Source organism: Alligator mississippiensis, chromosome 4, assembly GCF_030867095.1.
Source record: "Alligator mississippiensis isolate rAllMis1 chromosome 4, rAllMis1, whole genome shotgun sequence".
Taxonomy (NCBI): Eukaryota; Metazoa; Chordata; order Crocodylia; family Alligatoridae; genus Alligator; species Alligator mississippiensis.
Genome location: NC_081827.1, coordinates 246,133,144 through 246,158,111, shown reverse-complemented (window position 1 = coordinate 246,158,111; position 24,968 = coordinate 246,133,144). Strand labels below are relative to the sequence as shown.

The window sequence follows — 24,968 nt, the reverse complement described above, 5'->3', positions numbered from 1 at the left end:
GAACGCTCAGACTCAAGCATGTCAGCTTGCTTGCTTTTACTCAGTAGTTGGAACGTGCCTGCTCCTTTTTGTCGTTAGAAAGGATTGGGTAGGATTTAGCTTAGCTATTCAATTACTATTACTATTACTATTCAGTTCATTTCTTTTAATTTATATTTGCTTTTTTTTTTGTTTTTTTGCAAACTTTGAAAAAAGAAAGCTGTGTTTTCCCTGCCAGTGTGAGCCGTCACTGTGCAGGGAGGCACACAGATTGCACACACGCACACACATACACAATATAAATAAGAAAAATCAGATATTCATAGGAGACGAAGACAGCACAAAATTTTTATATAACTCTTAACAATGAAGCAAACAATCAAAGAAGAGGCCAGTGCACGCACACAACAGAGAGAATAAAACAGACGCATTCTTTTCCCAAGCAGCCGTGACATCAGTGCTGCCAGTGGAAGCAAGAAGGTGGGAGCAGTGTCTGCACCTGACAGCCCTGCACCTGCACCACCTCTGCTCAGTCCAGAGGCGGGTACCAGCAGCGGAATCACTGTCTCCTCCATCCCAATGTCATCTCTCACTGTGAGCCTCCTACGGCCAGAGGAGGAGCTGGAGCTGGAACCAGGGATGCTGAGCGCACTGGCTTAAGCAATTCTGGGGGAACAGAGTTTGTGCTCCACACCCCTCAAATTTCCCCTAGACCCAGGAGCTCAGACTGCTGAGGAGTAGGATAAGGCAGGATCCTCACCCTCAACCCAGGAGCGGGGGAGTAGTGTAGTGTGGGAGCATTTTGAGTTGGCAGATGATCCCAGGTTTGCCATCTGCCACCACTTTTCCACCATGGCCATGCTGCTGCATCTGAGGAAGCAGCACCCCCTTGCCCTTCTTCCTGCTCAGCCTGGCACCAGTGCAAGCGTGGCAAAAGGGAAGTCCCCCGCTCACTCCAAAGCGCCATTCCCCCCAAAGCAGAGGCAGGCCACCCTGGACCAGTGGGGGAAAAGTGGACAGAAAGGGGAGCACATTCCCAAGGTGCGTGAGATCACCCAGAGCATTGGGGAGATGCTTGCTCTGGATAGCCAGCCCTTCTCCCTAGTTGAGCGGCCAGGGTTCAGGCGGTCCGTAGCACTTCTGGCCCCATCTTACAAAGTGCGTGCATGCACCACCTTTAGCAGGATGGTGGTGCCCTTCCTGTACGAGGCATGCAGGGAGTACTTGAGGGAGGAGCTGTGCAAGGCAGCACCGCAGGTAGCCTTGCACTTCACCTCCGACATATGGAGCAGCCGGGGTGGCGATCACACCTACCTCTCCCTCACAGGGCACTGGTGTGCTCAGTCGGGCCGTTGGTGGGCTCTACTGCAAGCCAAGGTGCTGGATGAGTCCCACACGGCAAGGGGGATCATAGGGGCCATGAACCGCGCAGTGCAGGGGTGGCTCATTGGGCAGGCTGAGCTCACCCACAGGTTCATGGTCACCAACAATGAAGCCAATATGGTGAAGGCTGTCCGTGATGCCAACTTTGCTGGCATCCACTGTGTGGCACACAGGCTGCACCTAATAGTGAGGGATGCCTTGGCAGAGGACAGGGCTGCCGGTAACAGTGCCGCCGCCACTACTGCTATAAGCCAGCTGATTTCGAAATGCAGGAAGGTGGCGGGCTACTTCCACCATAAAGGGGGGCAAGATGCTGCGGGAGAAACAGGCAGAGCTCAGCATCCCGGAGTGCAGAATCATACAGGATGTGGAGACCAGGTGGTACTCCACATACCTGATGCTTGAAAGCCTGGTGGAGCAACAGAAGGCCATCCATGAGATGGCTTTGCTTGGGGAGACTAGGATCAGTGGCCCCCTGAACAGAGCTGAGTGAGGTACCATCTCCCAGATCTTGGTGGTCCTCAAGCCCTTCCTCAAGGCCACCGAGATCCTGAGCGCTGGCGATGCCCTCAGCCAGGTGATCCCCTAGTGAGGGAACTGGAGAACCAAATGGAGAAGTTCCAGGGGATCAGTGTTCCTGGCTGGGGCAGGTCACTGTCACCAGACGTGCAGGCACCGGTGAGGCAGCTGAAGGAGGGCATCAGGAGATGACTGGATCCCTTGCGGTCCAGTACAGTTCACATGATGGTGGGCATGTGCGACCCAAGGGTGAAGGGGAGCATGTGCACTGGCAGCACCAAAACCCTTGATCACTGGACTCAGGTGCTGGTGAACAAAGTCAGGGAGGCTGAAGTGCAGAGGTGAGGGGATGTGGAAGAGGGAGATCCACTTTCCTGTGCCAACACTCCCAGCACTGGCACCAGCACCAGCCAGTCTCCTCCACGCCAGCCACTGCCAATGTGGGCCATGAGCATGGCTTCAATACTGGGGTCCAAACGCAGCAGACCCCAGCCTCGGGCAGGTACCGCTGAGGCTTCAATGGCTACCTATGTCACTGAGGATGTGGAGCCACTGGACTGCGACCCCTTGGCCTACTGGGCAAACCGCAGCCAGATGTGGCAGGATCTGGCCATAGTTGCCCAGCAACACCTGTCCTGTCCACCAACCAGTGTTCCAAGCGAGAGGGTGTTCAGCATTGCCGGGGGTGTTGTCACACCCCACCGCACCTGCTTGGATCCTGCTTTGGTGGAGCAGCTGGTGTTCCTAAAGGTGAACCTCCCGCAGCTGGGGTTCCCCAAGCTCCACCTGCAGACGGACTGAGTGCCACCCTCCTCACTCCGGCTGCACCAATTTCTTTTTCTGAGTTTTTTAAAAGCTGAGTAATGCCCTGCTCGCAGCTGGAGCGGGCACTGACTGCATCACCAGCCAGCAAGAAAAGAACATGTCCCTGCTGAGCTCATTCCCCTGCCAGGATGAACTTGGAGGTATGGGATTGGGGCTATGGGGAAGGAGGAGGCCCCAGGTCCTGGGCATGACCACTAAAACTGCACCCTGCCAGGGTAAGGAGGCCTGGTGGGACTGCAGCCCCATAAATGCCAGGGCCAATGCTCCCCTAGTGAAAGGCGGGTAGGAGGTGTCATAACCTCCAGCTAACGCACGCATGCACAAAGTCCTGGCTGGGGAATGCCCAGACCTGTCACGTCTTTGACAGGCCTGACACTTGCTGGTTGCCGTACAGTTGTGAGGCTCCCGGTGAGCTCAACTTAGCTGCCCGGGATGCCAGCTTTAGGGTTGAAAACCCCTTTGTCAGGCTGAGGAAGTACCTGCAGGTGGTCCTGGATGGAAGGAATAGTAAAGAAGCCAGAGGCTGGCCTGGCCCGCAATGCAGGCAAGAAAGCCCATCAGTGAAAATGGAAATGGAGGCGTCAGGACGGGGAGGGACAGGCTGGGGTGGGGGGTAGGGGGGAAAGGGGATATAGCAGCGCAGGTAAAAGTGCTGAGGTGCCTGGGGTGTCAGATGTCCAGCAGGTCGCAGCGTGCCAGAACTCCACTGTGTAGACTGAGTCCATGAGTTTCTGTACCTACCACCTAGGAGGCTGATGAAGTGCAGCTCATAAGCCCAGCTCTGAAAAGTGGTTTGCATTGTAATTTGTTCCCTCTCAGGATCAGGCCTGACAGACTGGAGGCAGTGTTTTTTTGGTGAGGAGTGTGCCCCCACAGGTAGTTGGGTTTTGTTGTCTTTGATAGATTGTGGTGTGCTTGTGAGGGTACTGGAGAGAGTTGGCAGGTTTTGTGTTTTGAGCTGTAGGAAGTTGGCTTCAGGTCTGGTGATGAGGTTAGGTGCTTGTGTGAATGTACAAACCACTTTTCAGAGCTGGGCCTGTGAACTGCACTTCATCAGCCTCCTAGGTGGTAGGTACAGAAACGCACGGACTCCACATACACAGTGGAGTTCTGGCACGCTGCGACCTGGCTCCCCAGGCACCTCGACACTTTTACCTGTGCTGTTACATCCCCCCACCCAACCTGTCCCTCCCCCCGATGCCTCCATTTCCATTTTCACTGACTGGCTTTCTTGCCTGCATTGCATGCCAGCCTCTGGCTTCTTTACTATTCCTTCCATCCAGGACCAACTGCAGGTACTTCCTCAGCCTGACAAAGGGGTTTTCAACCCTAAAGCTTCCAAAGATACGTTTTTTTAAGTACTCCCTTTTTTTCATAATACACATATAGAGATAAAAACACAAGGTGTTACTTATCACACACCATGAGTAACATTCTATGTCCAACACAACGCAACACAACATCTTTACTTCTTGCTGTCAGTTCCTTTATAAAACAACAGGCTCTGTGACAGTTCAGTTTGGGAACCTTTGCTGCTGCTGCTGCTGCTCCTGCTGGTGTTGAGCCAGCTAAGTTATTGTACCTGTTGTCACGTAAAGTGGTGGACCGGCCATGAGGCTGTAGGGGAGGAGGAGGCCTCACTGGGGCACATTGCCGTGTTGTGCAGAGGCCCCAGCACCAGGAAGGGCGCACCTTAACACATACACACACAGTGTCACCCACCCACATCACAAGTTTTGCCTGTCAGTAGCTTGAGGTGCAGGGCCCCAGAAGACAGACTCCCCCAGCGAGAGACACACACAGCTGGCAGGCTTCGTGGCCTGAGCAGGGGCCACCACCCCTGCAGTTTTCAGCCCGCTGCACCTTAACACACAGTGTCATCTGTCATGAGTTCTGCCTGTCAGCAGCTTGAGGTGCAGTTCCCCTCAAGCCCCTGCACCTATCTTCTTGAAACTCGGCATGCTTCGTGGCCTCACCAAGGGGTTACCACCCCTGCAGTTTTCACCCCTCTGTGGTGTAACACATAGACATGACATGAGCTTTGCTTTCAAGAATTTGGGGTGCAGTTCCCCCCAAACCCCAGCACTGATCTTGAAACTTGGCAGGCTTCATGCTCTCAGCAGAGGCTACCACCCCTGCAAGTTTCACCCAAATCAGAGACAAAACAACAAAGTTATAGATATTTAATTGACCCCCCATTATACCCTATGGCCGGATCTCTGAGGCGGCTCCGAAGTTTCGGAGCTGCTTTGGCTGGATCGAGGCAGCAAACCGATCCAGAGCTCTGGATCAGATCGCTGACATCTGAAGCAGCTGGATCTGAAGCCGGATTGAATACCTGCCTACTCACATAGGCCTACAGAGCTGCATCAATGCCATTCTAGAAAACACTGGTGAGACCTCCTCTGGGCTGGGACATATAGCACTGATCATCCATGTTCAGAAAAATTATTTCAGATCGGAGATAGGCAGAGGAACGGGGGACCAAACCTATGAGAGTAGAATAAAAGACCTTGGCTGTTCAGGCTGGCAAAACAAAGGGTCAGAGGAGATATGATTGCACTCTGTAAATATACCAGTCAGGTAAACACTAGAGAGGGAAAAGAAGTAATTAAGATAAAGAACAATGTTGGCATAAATATGTGCATAATTATTTTGTGATGAAATTTAGGCTTCAAATTAGAAGAAAGTTTCTAACCATCGGAGGAGTAAGGATCTGGAAGCGTCTTCCAGTGGGTTTAGTGGGGGCAGACACCTATCTATTTTAAGACAGAACTTGATAAGTTTATGAATGAGATTACATGATGTGACTGCTTGCAATAGCAGGGAACCGGACTTGATTACCCAGGAGGTCCCAGTTCCTGTATCTTGGCGAGTTACTATTATACAGAGCTGCACCTCCATCTCATTCAATTATAATCTTATTTGATATTACAGTACCTAATAATCCTATTCATCCCTAACTAAGGTGCCTTTCTATCCCTTTGAATTAAATTTCAGATATAACATCCTAACTGAGGATTACAAAGCTATATAGATTTTTATTTCCCCCCCCCCGCAACTCATGTAGAGTTTGTTGTGGATATTATCATTTTCAAAGGCAAATTTCTTTAGGGACCAAGAGTTCTCTGAATATAAATTAAGTGTTTATGGTACAATCTTATTAACAAATAATGCTTTTCTTATTTATTGTAATTGTTTAAATAGCTTCTAATGAATTTTTTGGCCTTGTGAAGCGATCAGCTTGGAATGATTTTTCCCTCCTATGAAAATATTTGAATACAAACAAAGTCTGCCAGTGTGTTCAATTACAGGAGTGTAGGGAGCTAAAGGGATTATAAGTACTAGGAGTATATTAATGTAGCTTTCCAGCTCAGTTTCTTCCACCAGAGACAGAATAAAGTAAGCAAAAAAGCCCTGAAGAAAGACCTTTATTATTGGAATGGCTTCTTATATGATCATTAAAAAAAATAAGCTCAACTTGCTTTATATCCACAAATCCAAAGTCCTGCTGGCTCTGAAAATAAAAATATATTAATAACTTGCTGCTTTGCAAACTAATTGAGATGTAGCAGGAAGATTACTTTTCACAGATGTGATGTACTTGGTGTGCAAGTGATCATGTTTGGCTATACTACAACCAGAGCCACCCTGATAATGGTATTGCTGAAAGTTGTTGTAGCATTTATTAGTAGTGAGCTACTCTACATAAGGTTACTTTAAAGTCCTTGAAAATGCAACACTATTGCTCTGAGGGAGAATCCCTTCCACCTTCACCCAGAGCAGACTCTTGAGAAAAATCTCAGTAGAGAAACAAAGGAGAAATTTCAGCGGGGATATAAATAACACGCCTCCCCAAACTTCGTTACGGCTTCTTGCAGGCTCTCACTGAAAATGTATCAACAACACTTTTTAAAGGACGGAAATGATAACTGGGTTTTCAATTTTCATTTTTTTACCACAAGTGTTGTAAAGAATATTTGTTTGTTTGTTTGTTTGTTTAAGCCCCAGATACTGGTATCATATTTGTACCTGAGAATTAAAGCTCCCAGGTTAAGAAAAGCGTGTTTCTAGCTCTCATGGTTGCGTACTAAGGCTTTAAAAGTGACCCTCCTCAAGTCTCTAAGATCAGTCACAGATAAAAAGAGCTCAAGAGCTTTTAAAGAGCTTCTAAAATGTTACAATATTTAAGATGATACGATGACTAGGGAGTTGACTCTGATTTGGCAGTACTATGAAGGCAACAACAGTGCATACATCTGCATTTATGAACCCAACTGAAGTTACCCATTTGTTTGTCTGCAGGGCTAGTGTCTGCTGTTACTTGCACATTCTCCCTGACAAGAAGCTTTTCGGCACATCTGTTGCAAATAGGGCTACAGATAACCACCTGGGGAGCTATTGCATGCTCCTTAAGAAAGGGGGTGAGGAAGAAACATGCACAGATCTGAAGATTTTGCGCTTGTTTGGTTTCAGTTCTTCAGGCACTGCCCTGTGTCCTGCAGCAGCTTTTCTCTCCAATCAGCTGGAGATTCATGAAGTAGTCAGGTATTCTTCATGACAAAGGCACAATTATCTCTTAGCTCTAAACAATATTTTAAAATAATCCAGCAACTGATTTTATCCTCTGTGGGTATGAGGATCGTGAACTATGAGGATCTATTTGGCACTGCTGCTTACAACTCAGTTTCTGGTGCTGTTAAGCCATACTTGCATTCCTCTTAACCTCCACTTGTTCCAGAAGTCTTTCTTCCTCCTTTATAAATGCCAAGTATGCTTCACATTCTTCCTTATGGTTTGTGTTTAGCATAAAGGCTGACATTTGTGTGTCTAACTCACACGGATCTTGGCCTCAGCCTTTTACTCCTTGTTGAAATTCTGATTTATTCAGAAAACAGTTTCTCTCTAACAATATTATGCCCCTTATTTGTCTTAGTGGAGCTGACAGGATCAGCAAAACAGTTTTGCAAAGATAGATAAGACATTTTCAAGGTAATTAGCTTGTCAGCATTGAAAGTGCCTGGAGGGGAACAGTCTGGTGAGCTAAGAACACCACCAGGAACCAGGAGCTCTAGAGTCATAATCCCATTTCTAACTCCCTCTGTAGGGCCTCTGCAGTAAAGTAGCCTCTCTTGGGGCCAGTTTCTCATTTATAAAAAGACATAATACCATATCTTCTAGGAGTGTCTAAGAATCAGTTAATGGATATATCTATAGTGCACTGAAGTAAAAAATGGTATATCTGTAAATGCAAAAACACTTCTTTTTTAATGTTCTGATTCCTTCACTCAAAGGCAGTCTTATCATTTTATACCTAAAATTATGTTATGAGAGTATTGAGATTATAGGTTAATAATACCAAAGTCAGGGAATAGCATGTTGCATATGCACCCTCAGCTCTACTCCTTGTGCCTATTCTTCCCGTGCTTTCTGTAATTGTATAACCACAATTTATCAGTAATACAGTAGCCCTATCATACAGTTTTCATGCCATGTTTTCTAATATTGTATATAACTGCACATGCTGAACAAAGAGTCCATTGAAATCATTTATATTATCATCACAGCATGTATTAAAGTTGTGCCCAATGTCTTCATCCAGGGTTGAGGCCAGGCTGTGCTAGGTACTGTACAAGCAGAAAGGTACAAATGTTTCTTTTATGAACAGCAACCTAATTAGGGCAAAACCACAATGAAGAGAAATTGTGACAATCTGGAACCACAAAAGAGCTCATACTCCAAAGCATGGCCCTTTCAACCATAGACACAACTTTATATGTTTTTTCTACATACCTTGAAGTACCAGGCATGACTGACGAACACTGTGATGGTGGGACAAGAGTGTCCTACAGGAGTGCAGGGGGGTCCCTCGCACGCTCAGCAGTGAACCCAGAAGTGGACCAGAAGTTCTTCCAGTCTGCTGCTAAACATGTGGGGGACCCCGCCGCACCCCCCCAGCTCTGCAATCAGCCGCAGGGGGACCCTAGGTGCCTCCCGAGACCCAGGAGGCACCAGTCACCGAGCCAGGGGGGTGGGGGATGCCCCACATGCTCCATGGCAGACCCAAAACTGGAACTACTTCCAGTCCACTTCTGGGTCTGTCGCTGAGTGTGCAAGGGACCTCCCCACACTCCTGTGGAACACTCCATTTGCCCCACCACCGCACCATTCATGAGCTGTGCCTGGTACCTCGAGGTACGTAGAAAAAACATAAAGCAGTGTCTATGGCTGAATTGTCAAATCTCTCCGAATCAAATCGGAGGCTTCTGATTCAATTCAGAGAGATTCATGGGTCCCCTGATTTGATTTGGATTCAGAGATTCGGCCGCCAAATCAGGTCAAATCTCCAAATTGAATCAGCGACTGAAGCTTCACACAACCCTATTGGTTTCCTCTTCATGCAGTCTCAACACTGCTGGTACAGTCTCTGCCAGTGCTCCTGCCACCTGGTGTGGCCTCCTATTTCTCCACCTCCTCAACTCTCCAATTTCAGGTAAAAACAATTTTTTCCCTTGCCAGCACTTCTTAACTTTTTCCTCCATCTTTGTTACCTTTAAAATCTGTAAGTGTATTTAACCTTGTAAAGATGTTGGAATACTGCTGAGATGAAAGACACAATAGCTTCAGTCTAAACAAACTGTGCTTGATAGATGTAAGCAGGGCTTTAAACTAGATTCCACTGGGGATGGTGATCAAAAAGCAATCAGTCCAGAGGGGAAAAGACTTTATGAAGCAACTCGGCTCTGGGAAAGGGCCAGAGAGATATAGGACTGCAACAGATGGTGCAAAAGGGAAGCTAGTAGGTCAAAAGACAAAATAGATCTGATGTATGTACACAAATGCAAGAAGTGTGGGGAATAAACACGATAAGCTGGAAGCTTCAGCCTGTGAAAAAAAGATTAGCATCACTGAGATTGGTAGGACAGCTTTATGATTGCAATGTCAACATTGAGGATTACACTCTGCTTGGGAAGGACAGGGTTGGGAGAAAAAGTGGTGGTGTTGCCTTGTACGCTTGAATAAAAACACGTACACTTGTTGCTTGGTTCAAGAAAAAGATGACAGAAAAGCAGAATGCATTTGGGTAAAGATGAAAGATGTAGCACTGATATCATGGTGGGGATTTATTATAGGCCACCTAATCAGAAAGTGGAGATGGAGGCACTCTTCAAGCAGGTGACAAATCTATTCAAAAGCTATGGGATGGCATTGATGGGAAACTTAAATTTTCTGGACATCTATGGGACATCTACTGGCCAGTTCCTAACTTGTGTAGAAGACAACTTTCCCATTCCAGAAAGTAGAGGATACAATTGGGATCATCTGTCTTGTATTTTGTCCTGACTAGAGGGAAGAACTGGTGGAAGATGTGAAGGTGATGGGGAAGCAGGAGGTTAGCAAAATTAGGAGGCTAAATTTAAAAAAGATGGATTAAATCTAACTCAAGGAGCTCATAGGCATGGTGTCATGACAGGATAGATTGAAGAATAAAGGTGCCCAGGAAAGCTGGGAGCTTCTAAAGGGCACAGTATTGGAAGCCCAAGAAACTGTCCCAACGTGATGGAACCACAAGCAGAATGGCAAGAGATCAATGTGGCTACACAAGGAGCTTCTAAAATGCAACAGGAAAGCAAGACTTACAAGAAAGTTACCAAAAAAGTGTACTAGGAAATAGCCAGAACCTGCAGGAACAAGATCAGGAAGGCAAAGTTAAAGAATAAGCTGTGAATGAAGGAGGTTAAAGACAACAAGGTTCTGTAAATATGTTAGCCAGAAGAGAAGGACCAAGGAAACCGTGGGTCCTCTGCTAACAAACCAAGGGAAACACCTAATCAAAGATGCAAAGGAGGAGGACCTACTCTTTTGACTCAGTCTTCACACACAAAAAAAAATTAAGCTGCAACCAGACACCTAATAAGGATTAATTATCTGGCTAAGGAAGGGGGCAAGCTGAGGGAGGAGATAACAAAAGAGACAGTCACAGAGCTTTTGTTGGGTATGAATGAATTCAAGCAGCAGGGATAGATGAACTTCATTCCAGGGTACAGAAGTAACTGGCAGAGGAGATCTCCGAGCCCTTGGCAATGATCTTTGTGAAGTTGTGGGAGATGGGCCAGGTGCCAGAGGACTGGAAAAGGGCCAGGATAGTGCCCCTTTTTAAAAAGTGCAAAAATAAGGACCCAGGGAACTACAAATTGTTTAGCCTCCCCTCAATACCTGGGAAGTTACTGGAGCATATCCTAAGGCCATTTGCAAGCATCTGGAGGAAAGGCTGATTACAAGCAACCAGAGTGGATTTTTGAAAAACAAATGATGTCCAAGAAACTTGATCTTTTTTTGACTAGAGTGGATGAAGGGAATGCTGTGGATACAATGTAGCCGGACTTCAGCAAGGCTTTTGACAAGGTCTTACAAGACAGTCTCATAAACAAACTGAAGAAATGTGGTCTACATAAAACTGCTGCAAAGTGGATAGATAGCTGGTTCACTAGATGCAAGCAAGGGGTAATTATTAATGGGTCCATGTCAGAATGCCACAAGGTTTTGAGTGGAGTCCCACAGGTTTCTGTCCTAGCCCTGGTGCTGTTCAACATGTTTATCACCAATCTGGATGCTAGCATAGGAAACTTCTTGACCAAGTTTGCAGATGACATGAAACTGGGAAGGACTGCAAAAATATTAGAGGATGCGAGTGCAATTTTGAAGGATCTTAACAGATTGCAAAGTTGGTCTATAGCTATCAAGATGAAGTTCATGTGGACAAATACAAGGTGCTTGGGAAGAATAATCAAAAACACAAATATAAAATAGGTGACACTTGGTTGGATAACAGCACTATGGGAAAGGACTTGGGCATCTTGGTAGATCACAGACTCAATAGGAGTCTGTAGCGTGATGCAGCCACACAAAAGGCAAATGCAGTTTTGGGATGCATCAATAGAAGCATTAGGTGTAAGACACAGGAGGTGATAGTGCCTCTCTACTCAGCACTAGTTAGGCCTCATCTGGAGTAGTGTGTGCAGATCTAGGCTCCCCATTTTAAAGAGAACATGGAAAAGTTAGAGAGGGTCCAGAGGCAGTCAACAAAGATGATAAAGGGCTTGGAAAGCAAGTTATATGAGAAGAGGCTGAAGGTGCTATGCATGCTCAACTTGTGGGAAAGGCACTTAAAAGGGGACATGATAACCATTTTCAAATACTTGAAGGGCTGCCATAAAGAAGAGGGAAAGGACCTTTTCTCTCTTGCTGCAGAGAAGAAGATGCAGACAAATGGCTTGAAGTTGCAGCAAAGTAAGTTTAGATTGGATATCCAGAAAAACTTCTTCACTGTTAGTGCAGTGAGGCAGTGGAATAGACTGGCTAGGGAAGTTGTGGACTCTCCATTGCTGGAAGTGTTCAAGAAAAGGTCAGTGGTCTAGGACAATCTACGTGTGGCTATGCCTATGCTCTACTATGGGGATTTTCTATGCTTGTGTGGCTTGCCAGTTGCTCCTTTCTGCTACCAGTGTCTGGGTGTTTTTAAGCCTCCTTTGGAGGCATTGGGTGTTGCCTACAGCCAAAGTTGAGGGCTTTGACTGAGCTGTGCCCATGTGCATGCAGGGCCCAAAGCCAGAGGTTCCTGGCTAGAAGGTCTTGTCCCTCTGCTCAGGGTCAGACTGATAACCATATTCAGGGTCAGGAAGTAATTTTACCCCATGGTTAGACTGCCTCCATATGTAGCAGGAGGTATGGGATCTCTTGAGCATATACTGCCATTTCATAGAGGCCAGACAGTGGTTGCCACAGTTCCCCCTGCTTTACCTGTGGCAGGATAGGGTGGTAGGTCTGTGTTGTGTCAGGGTTTATGTAAAGTTTATATTATGGCTTGTATGGGGTGGTTTAGATAGGGATGATCCTGCCTCAAGCGGAGGGTTGGACTAGATGAGCTCTGGAGGTCCCTTCCAGTCCAACTTCTCTGTGACTCTACATTGGACTGAGGGTGAGCTGGCCTAAAGGGCTGAACTAATCTACATCATAAACAATGCATACCTGGTTACCCGCATCTCCATGGGGCTGCTGCACCACCCCAGGATCACTGGAGAAAGAGGAGCATTATATTCACACCCCTTATATGAAGGTGATGTAGAGCATTCGTTGACATTGGGGAAATCCCAGCTATCCAGTTTACAATGTATTTTCATGTTTTGTACTGCTAGAGCAGGGCTGGAATATGCTAAATTGAAAAGTGATTTGTAGCCCCGACACTGGGTTCAGTTCAGCTGGACTGGAGGATCTGACCTGTTGTACAATACATCTGTATTTCACAATTTGTTGCAAGGTGAAGTTGAAGTACGTTTACATGGTTAAATAATACCAAAGATGAAGGGAATGTGTTAGCAAAGGAGAAAATATTTTCAGAATAGATTCTAACGCAAAGTAAAAGTTGCATCTTATGAAAGGAAATTAAGATGGGCACTGCAAGGAAAAGCTCTCATCACAGAAAGTGAAGTTTTTAAATAAATATTTTATGAAGGGACAAGTCATGAGACAGAGAAATTTTCCCTTGTCATTTCAAATCAAGCCTAATTTATTCCTGACTGAGAATTACAGTTGGATGATATTTGGTGGTCCCAGTTCAGTTTTCTTGGGGGCAGATGTACCTCCACTATATTTTTACATTGATTTGCAGTCCTCCTGGCTACCTCAGCAGAAGGATAAGAGTGTGATTAAAAATTTGTAGACATATTGGTTGTAGCCAGGTTGGTCTAAGGACATAGGTAGACAAGGTTCTTTGGGTAAATCTGATATCTTCTTTTGGACCAACTCAAATAATTGAAAAAAAGTCTTCTTTGCAAGCTTTCAGGTATAAATACCCTTCGTCAGGCTGAGGAAGCCTCTGTAGTTGGTGTGTGCTCTTCGTGGATGGAACACTAAGAATGTGTGGCAAATACTTTACAAACAAGGAGAGGCTCTTAAAAGCCCCAAAATGAGTTGTGAATGGAAGTGCCATTAAAACACATTGGGACTTTGTGTCTCTAATTCATTTTGGTGCTTTGGAAAATCTAATCCTAAAATGACACAGACTTTGTCCTGAGGTTTCTAGAGATGAAAGTAACAAAAGAACAAGCAAGCATATGGTGGAATCTGTCATCAGTACGACTTGTTCATTCTTCGTATGTACCTGTTGCTGTTTCCTATTACATAGGGCTTCTCTGAAAAGAGAACTGGGCTTCAAGAAAGATATGTATTTGCAGGAGATTTCAAGGAGGGGGTGGAGGCATGGCAGACAAAAACAGGAAGTTATATGTAAAATTTTGTTTAGAAACAGGTAAAATTCTTCCCTGGAGAGTCTTCCTCTGGATCAGGATTAGGGCAAAAGGAAGACATAGTTTAGACAGCCAGTGTGCTTGTTTTGCAAACAATAGTGTCTCATTAACTTGGCACCTTTCTCCAGCATGAAATGATGGTAACTAAAAAGCCAAACAATTCTAAACTAAATGCAATAAATGAATAAATAATTTGTGTGAATCTTTTGTCTTATTTTCTGTTTAAGTCTTACTAGCTTCTCTCAGTAAAACTTATCTAAGTAGAGGCAGTAAGACAGGCTGATTTTGAGAAGCAGAATTTAAAGAACCATTGAGTTACTTTGTATTGGTATAGTTTGTATTTTCAGAGTAGTGTGGCCAGAGTCCCAAGTTTTCCCAATCCAGGTTCCTTGCTTGTATCAAACACAAGGGAAGGGAGGGCGTTCAACAGCTGCTGAGAGCAGCTCTGCTCGGGTGCAGCTGCTCCTCTGGCTAAGAGCAAGTAGATCTAAGTAAATAAAAACTGAGTTGTGGGCACATGACTATACAGAGAGAGTTTAGACTAGGGGTGGGCAATTATTTCACCTAAAGGGTCACTTAATGAGTTTTGATGAGCTGTTGAGGGCTGTACACATAAAATTAATGAAGATAACATTTAAACAAAATATAGATGCATACCAAATCAAATCATAAAAATCAAACTTTATAAAATATTTTATTTAAAAAATTAATTTGTGTCTTGATTTACGTTTTGTTGAATAGCATATGCAAGAGGGAAGACACTCGGCCAAGGGAGGACACTGCCACCCCAGCAGAGCCCAGCTGCCATCCAGCCACCTCTGCAATCACGAGGGAGCTCCTGCTTCAGCCTACACCACATGCCCCTTGAGCCACCTGCACCCCATGCCTTCCCATCCACACTTGCCCCCACATAGCCTGTGGAAGCCCAGTGGCCCCCTCCAGCCTGCTTCAGTTCCCTGTCCCAGACAGGATGGGAACAGTGCTGGCTCCATGCGGGAGGCAGCAGGTGGCTGGGCCAGCTCGGTGGCTGCAGGTGGCAAAAAAGGTGGGGCCAGGGCTAGGGCTCTGCTGTTGGGAGGGACTGGGGAAGCTTCACCACCTTTGGGCACAAGTGTGGAGCACCTGCTGCACAGTCCTACTGCCTGGGGCGGCTCCCACTAGCTCTGAGACACACAGACATGAGGCACTGCCCGCCCAGCCCAAGTTGGGGTGCTGGGGTCAGAGTGCGACTCGCCCAGGGCCTGCCACGCAGAGCTGGGCAGGTGGGCCTGCTTCCACCCAGGGTGGCACCACTGGGGCTTAAGCGCAGCTTGCACAGGACCTGCTGTGCTGTGCCAGGCAGGCGAGGCTGCTTCTGCCCAGCATCCCTTGCGGTGCCAGCAGAGCCGCCACCTGCCCGCTTGCAGGAGTCAATCGGTGGGTCAGACAGAACCCGCGGGTAGTATTTTACCCACCCCTGGTTTAAACAGATGTTGGGGTATTAACCGGAAGGGCCTTGCTTCAGCATGGGTTAAAAGCGAGGATGCACTGATTTGGCAGGAGTCACCGTCCTTATATGTAGCCCAAAACAGGACTTTCCCAAGCATCTGAGTGTTTTTGAAGAAGTGCTGTTAATGTGAGGGGGTTTCATTGGGGGCAGTGCTGGCAAGCAGGGCTGGAGCCTGCATTCCTCCTCACGCTCTCGTGCTGGTGCAACTCTCTTGCTGGCTGGACTCACCAGTGGCGTTTTGGCTGGATTGCTTTTTCTCCCAACAGCGTTTCCTTGCAGGAGTCTTGGTACTTGCTACTGCTTGGCAGAGCATGGCCGTGTAATAGATGTAGATGGATCAGGATAATGCTGGTTCCCTCGTTCCAGTAAAGCTCCTTGTCCAGTACCAGAGGAAAGCGACTGCAGTGTTTTTCCACCATCAGCAGACAACACCAGGTCCTTGTTCAGCGCCAGGTGACTGCAGAGGGCTCTGCCTGTGGGCGGGATGGCCGGCGGGAGGAGCTGCCTTGGTGGGAAGGTGTCCGGGATGAATCCAGTGCTGTCTACGTGGGTCATGAGATCTCCCTCGCAGGAGGCTTTTGAGTACAGCTGAGGCCCATCGGGGAGGTTCAAACAGGGGCGATCCTGCCCCGAGCAGGGGGGATGCGACAGCCTCCTGGGGGCCCTCCCCACCCTGCTGTGCTATGAAGTGGGAGCCATGATGATGGGAGACTCCTGCGATTGGGAGTGGGCGGTCAGAGGCCAGCGTCCCAACCGCGCCTCGTCTCCGGTCCCTTCCGCAGCGGGCGTCTGCCCGGGGGGGGACCGGGACCCCCAGCTGTGCACGGGGCGGCTCCCTGCCCCACAGCACCCGCCGGGGGGGGTGCCTTCCTCACAGCTCATCTCCCTTCATTAGCACCGGCTGCTGACGAGGTGGGACGCTCAGCACCTACGCCCCCCACTCACCTCACTGACCCCCTTGTTACCTCAGTGACACCCCAACACTTCAGTGACCCCCCCACACCCAAATGACCCCCAACATTACCTCAGTGACCCCCCACACACCTAAATGACCCCCAACATTACCTCAGTGACCCCCACACACCTAAATGACCCAACATTACCTCAGTGACCCCCACACACCTAAATGACCCCCAACATTACCTCAGTGACCCCCCCACACCTAAATGACCCCCAACATTACCTCAGTGACCCCCCACACCTAAATGACCCCCAACATTACCTCAGTGACCCCCCCACACACCTAAATGACCCCCAACATTACCTCAGTGACCCCCCCACACCTAAATGACCCCCCATTACCTCAGTGACCCCCCACACACCTAAATGACCCCCAACATTACCTCAGTGACTCCCACACACCTAAATGACCCCCCAACATTACCTCAGTGACCCCCACACACCTAAATGACCCCCATTACCTCAGTGACCCCCACACACCTAAATGACCCCCAACATTACCTCAGTGACCCCCACACACCTAAATGACCCCCAACATTACCTCAGTGACTCCCACACACCTAAATGACCCCCATTACCTCAGTAACCCCCCCACACCTTAATGACCCCCAACATTACCTCAGTGACCCCCACACACCTAAATGACCCCCAACATTACCTCAGTGACCCCCACACACCTAAATGACCCCCATTACCTCAGTAACCCCCCCACACCTTAATGACCCCCAACATTACCTCAGTGACCCCCACACACCTAAATGACCCCCAACATTACCTCAGTGACCCCCACACACACCTAAATGACCCCCAACATTACCTCAGTGACTCCCACACACCTAAATGACCCAACATTACCTCAGTGACCCCCCACACCTAAATGACCCCCAACATTACCTCAGTGACCCCCACACACACCTAAATGACCCCCATTACCTCAGTGACCCCCACACACCTAAATGACCCCCAACATTACCTCAGTGACCCCCCACACACCTGAATGACCCCCAACATTACCTCAGTGACCCCCACACACCTAAATGACCCCCAACATTACCTCAGTGACCCCCACACACCTGAATGACCCCCAACATTACCTCAGTGACCCCCACACACACCTAAATGACCCCCAACATTACCTCAGTGACCCCCCACACACCTAAATGACCCCCCAACATTACCTCAGTGACCCCCCACACCTAAATGACCCCCAACATTACCTCAGTGACCCCCACACACCTGAATGACCCCCAACATTACCTCAGTGACCCCCACACACACCTAAATGACCCCCAACATTACCTCAGTGACCCCCACACACACGTCATCATCCTCCCCCCAACATTACCTCAGCGTCCCCCACAGAGCAACGGCCGCGCACCCCCTCAGCGCGCGCCCCTCCCCCACCCCGCCACAGCGTCTTAGCCCCGCCCCCCGCAGCCGCGTCATGCGCGCCCCTCCCCCCCGCGCGACGTACCCACAAGGCCCCGCGCGACGCGGACGTGGCCCAGGTGCCGCCGCCGCCGCCGCCCCGCGATCAGGTAGGGGACGCGCCACTCCCCCCTCCCCCCCCCCTTACGCCGCGCTGCCTAGCAACAGGGGGAGCAGCGGTCTCAAGGCCACATCTGGATCGAGGCGGGGCCCCGCCCCCTTCCCCTCCCCCCCGTTGGGCCCAGCCGCCCCCACAGCTGGACGCATCACCTGGCGCCCCCCATTGGTGGGAAGGGGTGGAGTTGGGAAGGTCAGAGGTCAGCGCGCGACGGGGCGGAGGGATTTCGGTAAGAGACGAGGACAGGGCGCGCAGGAGCAATGACGTTGCCGTCCGTGCCGGGTTTCGGTTTTGTTGGAATAATAATTGGCCGTGAAAGGGTTAAAATACCGACGGAGCTGGTGGGGCTAATAAGACGCAATAAAAGAAACGTCGAGAGCGCCTGGATTAGGATATTTTCCGTCGGCTGGGACGAGCGGATCGACGACCGCGGAGGAAGTAAGCGGGATTCGACCCTCGTCTGACCGCAGGACACGGCGGCGTGCCGCCAAAGCAGACGGCGGCCGGCTTCAGACCGAGAAAAGGACGTCGCTGCGGACACCGATGGTTCGCTTCGATTCAAAGACGCGGAGGCCGGGTCCGTCGGTGTTGTCGTTCAACACAACGTCGAGGGCGCAGCCTCGGCGTTGGGACGTCCTCCGCGTGTTGCGTGCCGTAGCGTGAGCGGGGCGCTTGATGGATCCTCCCGGCCTAAATGCTTTGCCCCTTTACCGTTTATTTCGGCGAGAGGATATTGGATGGTGGCCCACCAGGCACTAAACGTGCATCTAGTGGCGCGGGGGTAGGACAGGTTGTAGGCGTGTGGATTGAAGGACACGGGCAGACGAGGTTCTTTGGGTAAATCCGATATCTATCATTAAACCAACTCAACTCGGTGGGAAAACTTCTTCTTTGCAAGCTTTCGGGCGCGTCTAATTCCGTGGAGCATCTCGTGAGAAACCAGGAGCAGGCTGTAGGTTAATCGCTAGGGTGCGAGGGAGGACACTGACTCCAGCTAGGTGGGTGCTGCCCAGTGAAACCATTTGGAGATGTGTACGGGGCAGGGAAAGGAAGACGGCCTCATAGACCTACTTGTCAGGGGTGCGGGCTTCGGCCCAGCACGTAACCTTTTAGCCTCCCTCAGACAGAGGCTACAGATTCATAGATTGGCATCGGGTCCAGCCCCCTGCACCAGGCAGGAAAGATAACTGGGGTCAGGAGACCCCAGCGAGGTGACCGTCCAGTCTCCTCTTGAAGATGTCCAGGGCAGGCGATTGCACCATCTCTGGAGGGAGCTTATCCACAGTCTGGACACCCCGACTGTGAAGGAGTTTTCCCTAGTGTTAAGCCTGAATCAATCTTCCAGGAGTTTGTGGCTATTACTCCTGGTTTTCTCCAAGGGTGCCTGGTGAACACCAAGCCCTTGATATATTCCCCTGATGTAGTGGTAAGCGGCTACCATGTCCCTCTCAGGCTTCTCTTTTTTTGAGGCTGAAGAGGCCCAAGTCCCTCAGCCTTTCTCGTGTGGCTTGCCATGCAGGTCTCTGATTGTGCGGGTGGCCCTTCTCTGGACCCTCTCAAGCTTTCCACATCTCTGTTGAAGTGCGGCACCCAGAACTGGACGCAGTCCTCCAGCTGCGTCTCACCAGTGCGGAGTAAAGCGGAAGAATCACTTCCTTCGTTTTGCTTGAGATGCATCAGTTGATGCGTGGCAGAGTGGTGTTTGCCTTGCTGGCCACAGCATCGCACTGCCTGCTCGTGTTCATACTAGGGTCTGTTATTACCCCCAGGTCCCTTTCAGTCGTGGTGCTGGTCAGTTTGGCAATTGGCAATTGATTACTGCGCACAAATAATAAAAAAAACAGGGGCAGGAGTGAAGGTCAGAGGTTCATAACGGTAGAGGTGTACCAATATATCGGTCACATATCAGATCAGTGCTGATAAAAGGACATTATCGGCAGTCAGCTTCTTTTTGGCTGGTGTAGCCGATAATGTCACCAATAAATGCAATGTGCTTGTGCGCAACTGCAGCTAGGAATGCAACACAGGAGCTTGGAGAGCAGCATCTGGGTGGGGGGGAGGGCTGTGGGTTTGGGGGGGCAGATTGAGGCCCCCACACTGAGAGAGGGGGTGGGGCAGGGGCAGGTGCTGCCCAGCCAGGGCAGTGAGTGTGACCCCAGAGTGGGGCAGAGCTGTGGGCAGGGGCGAGGGGGTGGCTCTCATCACTGCGCACACCCCCATGCGAGGTATAGGGGCATTTGCCCCCCGGATCTGTGCTCGCTGCCCGCTGCAAGCTTGGGGCTAAGAGCTGCGCCAGCCTCTTCCTGGCAAGGGGGCTGCATTCGGGATGGGCAGGTGCGGGGCAGGTGGCGCTGCTGGGAGGGGAGACTACAGGGTGGGCTATAGCCACCCCAAAATTCCCTATAGCCAACCCTCAGCACCGCCACCTCCCACCTTGCCCCGAGTGCAGTCCCCACTGGGAAGAGGCTGGCAAAGCCCGTGGCCCCAAGCCTGCAGCGGGCAGCCTGTCCTTGCCCTGTGCATAAATCTGGGGGTCACATGCCCCCTATGCCTTCTCTGGGGGTCCGCGTGGCGACAAAGAGCTGCCCCGCCTTCTCCCCACCCTTCTGCACCCCCTAGACGAGCTGCCTGCAGCTCCATCCCACTCCCAGGGTCGCATTCACCGCCCTGGCTGGGCAGTGCCGGTCCCTGCCCCACTCCCTCACTGTGGGGGCCTTGACCTGCCCCCCGCCATGTCCTTTCCCTCCCCCATGCCCCTTTTCCACCCCCAGACTTACCAGCCAGATATGTTCTCCAAGCTGCTGGGCTGCATTCCTTTAACTTGGCTATTGGATTGGTATCAACTAATATGGCTGGTTAATAATCAGCCATTGGTATCGGCCAAGAAAATCTTTCTTAGGGCACCCTTACATAACAAGAGTGCCAAGAGGGGATGCAGAGCAGAGCACACCGGACAGCGCCCACTGGCTCCCGAATGAGTCCAAGGAGCCAGCGGACACTGCCCAGTGATCCTCTGCCTGGAGACGGGAATGATCTAGTGCAAGGAGACAGCAGCCCCGCAGGATACTGGGCTAGATGGACCTGTGATCTGTCCCTGTATGGCCCTTATGCTCTTAGGAAAAGGATAGAAAATTCAGTAACCGCTGTCAGTGTCAAAATGAAAGGTCAGCTCTATATAGAGGAATGCAGAAATATGATCCTGATTTAGGACTCTATTCAGGGGGACAGCCTTGTGACCAGGATCCTCCATATAGATATAAATGCACTTTTACTAGAGTCTTTTTCTCAAAAGAAGGAGCTAGGGCTGTGATCTCTGCTGACAGTCACTGACTCCCAGTTTTCAGGGTGCTAATGCCTTCCAGGTTAGGGGGAGTCGCCCTTAATGGAGAGCCATACCTAATGAAGCCATCCATAATAATTCCCAGAAGCTCTCTGTATAAACAGCAAGGGTAAATGTGGGTATAACAGTTTTTACAAATTTACATCAGATGAGAGAGTCTTTCATACTTATAATGGTAGTGGGATCCCTTATGGACTTAAAATAGTCGGACATAAAGAAGATCTGGAGGAAAACTAATAGATTGTAATAGTTTGGTGAATTAATAACTGAAATTTGGGTTAGAATGACATTTAAAGACAATATAACCTGTTTTTAATATAGTTCCCCTATTTTTTTGTGTATGGATAATACCTATATATAAATTTGTTGCTTGGTATGGAGACTTTTTTTTTTTTTTGTATGGCTGGGTAAAATACTGCTTTTGTGTTTTAATTACTATGTTGCCCACATATTGAAGTTTAGTAAATTTTCTTCACAGTGCAGTTCCATGTTAGTTTTGTAAGGCTGAATAATATTGTTAAAATATATGTGTATTATTAATTACCGTATTTATTTGATTGTAAGGCAATTTTTGTCCCTATTTAATATAGAGGGAGGAGGAAAGCCCCTCATCTTAGAACCGCATACAGAGGCGAGGACAGGTGGCTGCTGTGGCTTGGGCTCCAGCCCCTACCCAGAATTGGGGCCATAATTACAGCTGCTCCCCTTCAGCCCCTGCTCCCCACTTCCCTTCCCTCTCCCCGCAACCTCTGGTCTGCCTGGGCTGGCTCCGTCCCTGTTTTCGGCTGGGGCACTGAGCACATCCCCAGCCCAGCCCCTGTAGCAGCTGGACGTATGCTGCTGCCGTGTGGCCTGCGGTTGTGCTTAATGCTCCAGGCTGCAGCGTGCATGGAGCTTGCCAGTATGGAGCAAAAATAAGGCTGGAAGGGAGAGGGGCAGGTGGGGGAGCAGAGGCTGCATGGGCGAGGGGAGATGGCAGCATGTAGAGGCAGCTGAAAAGTCCTATTTACTATTTAGTCTCTCTTACAGAAATCTTTCCATACCCCTGATCATTTCCACTGCCCTTATCCATGTCTATTTTAACTTCTTACCACAAATTTTGATTAGAAAGTACTCAAAATTAATCTGTAGATGAGATTTTATGTGCGACACTTCACCCATTTAAGCTTTTGCCTAGCTTTACAGAATGTGGCCGAGATGGCAAGGATATCTCCTGCAAGGGTGGGCTTCTGCTCATCTGAGGACACTAGCCTTTCCAGCACTTCCTGGACCAAAATGACCAGGGCTTGTCCACTGAAGGGCCAGTTCATGGAAATCATAGAGAAGTGAGGCTGGAAGGACCTTCCAGAGGTCATCTAGTCCAACCCCCTGAAGGCAGAGGTGACGGGGCCAGGTACAAATAGGGGGCAAGTTACTTGACCTCCCCACAGCCTGTGCCCTGTCACAGTGGGGGGAATGAATTAAAGATAACCCTCAAAAAATTGGATTCTGTACATGGGAAATTATAGCAAATATATAAATTTTTCCATGCGTAGAATCTAATGGAGGGGGGGATCATCTGAGATTTGAGTAAATATGGTATTTCCCCATATTTGCATGCATCTACAACCACAGTGGTTTCTTTTAAGGAAATGGCATTATTAGGCAGCACTCTGGCACTATTTTTGAAAGGCTGAGAAAATAAAAGTCTTCATTTGGATGGTTTAATAGGGAACATTTCACTAATGATATAAAAGAGGCCATGTGTCTAAACATAGTTTTGTTCTCTTGTCACTTCACAATGCATGGAAGACAGCTGGTAGGTTTTAGGAAGGCTTATCTTTTGAAAAAGGAACTAATTTGCCTTGATATGAATAAGGGTTCAGAATCCTGTTTATCTAGGATTTATGTGAATATTTTATTTATATATAAAATAAATATGTAAAATAGATAGACAACTTAGATCTATAAGAGGGATTTTATCCACGCTAAATTCTGCTGCCTATGTGTATTATTGATATTGGCTATTTGAATTCTTTACTTTTAATCCTTAGAGTAAAAACAAATATTGACAGAAAATTAGATTCAGGGTTGAATATGCTGGCAGTAGGAATGTTTTGGAAAGGGAAATACAGAATTATTCAATACTACTTTCTTGATTTTTTTTTTTTAATTATTATTTATTATTAATCCCTTTAGCCCAGAGAAGGTTAGAGATCAGTCATATTGCATTTATTAAATAAATGGTAGAAATCAGAGAGAGACCCATTTACAGCTGATCATTTATCAATCTCTTTGCCAATAAAGGTCTGTATTTTGTAGTATTATTTCACCTGATTATAAATGACTAAAGTGATTTCATTTTGGAAACTTGCATAATGTAATAGAATCTTTTTTTTTTTAAATGTTCTTTTGCTCAGTTTATCTTTTTACTTGTATATCCGTGACTCACCGTGTAATAATTGTCTTGCTTGCTGTTTAATTCTTGGAGTTTATGGGAATGGATAAATGTGCACTTTTAATTTTGATACCCACTTATTACTTCTTAAATTGCTCCATTTGTTTTTGCCTTCTCACACAGCATAACGTGAACTTCAACTCTGAAGAACGTTTTAATGGTGAAGAAAACAATATTTTACTTAAGAACTGGTGTTAGGATTCTGAGTTTCTCTGCAGCAATGGATAGCACTGATGTACCCACATATTCCTAAAGTGGAACATGAAGCTGGGTTCCTTTCATCCCATTAAGTGCTAATGAAGTTGTTCAGTACCGCCGAGGCAATGCAGATTCATGAATTTGGGTTTTGGGCAGGTAAGTGGAGGAGAAAAGAATTGTAGTCTATCTTGTTCTGATGCATTTTTGTTGTTATCAGTTATTACATTGTGTTGAAGTAGTGCCCAATAGTCCCGGTTAGGATTGAAGCAACTCTATTCCCATAAGCTCTACTCAATTCTCTGTTCATATTTGCAGATTTGTAGTAATGTTTAAGTCTACACCCGAGGCAAGGATTTCTTTCTGTGATATTTTGTTGGACTAGTTGCATAGCTGGAAGAGTTAAGCAAGATTTTCAGTTCAAGGCATTCTTCAGACCTGACGAAAAATGCCTTGCTTTCAAAAGCTTGTCTAATGCTATCCCAACTGTGAAGCTGGTCTAACAAAAGATATCACTAAAAGAAATCCTTACTCATCACATAATTCCTGCACTATCACAGGTACAACATCACTCAAGTCGGTGTGGGTCCAGCCCATGGAGGGACTTTATTCGGCCTGTGGAGGGTCCCTTGCTCCTAGCTAGCCCAGGCGCCATCTGGCCCATGGGCCATCCTGCCTCCTAGGTGTGCAGTGGGGCTGGGGTGGTTCCACGGCTGGACTCCAGTTCTAAGCAGCTCATGTGGCAGCAGCTTCTAGCTGCTGATGGCCCTAGCCCCAGCCCAGCCCCATGGGGACTGCTGGGGACCTGGGTTCAACCGTTGGCTTGCCCCATGTCCTCTCTGGAATCATCCTAATGGGAGTGGACCAGCTCCGGATCAGCTGGGACCTGCACACAGCCCTGACCCTGGGCTGCCTTGCATCTGCTGTGTCTGCCACCACTGCTCATAATGGATAGACCAGTCTGGAGAGGACACGGGACAGGCCAGGGT

The 24,968-nt window shown here is 48.4% G+C and overlaps 1 protein-coding gene and 1 long non-coding RNA gene across 2 annotated transcripts in view; one reads left to right on the top strand and one right to left on the bottom strand.

Moving 5' to 3' along the window:
* Positions 1 to 14,687: 14,687 nt before the first annotated feature.
* LOC109281377 (uncharacterized) lies at positions 14,688 to 17,888 on the bottom strand. Its single transcript, XR_002087999.2, has 2 exons — positions 17,807 to 17,888; positions 14,688 to 16,215 (listed from the first exon to the last, which is right to left on the bottom strand). It is a non-coding gene; the product is annotated as an uncharacterized LOC109281377 (long non-coding RNA).
* A 33-nt stretch (positions 17,889 to 17,921) lies between these two features.
* SEC22A (SEC22 homolog A, vesicle trafficking protein) overlaps positions 17,922 to 24,968 on the top strand; it is a 31,790-nt gene continuing 24,743 nt past the window's right edge. Inside the window, exons 1-2 of the mRNA XM_014599619.3 lie at positions 17,922 to 17,999; positions 23,908 to 24,138. The gene's annotated coding sequence lies outside the window, so the exon portion shown is untranslated. The remainder of the gene's footprint in view (positions 18,000 to 23,907; positions 24,139 to 24,968) is intronic.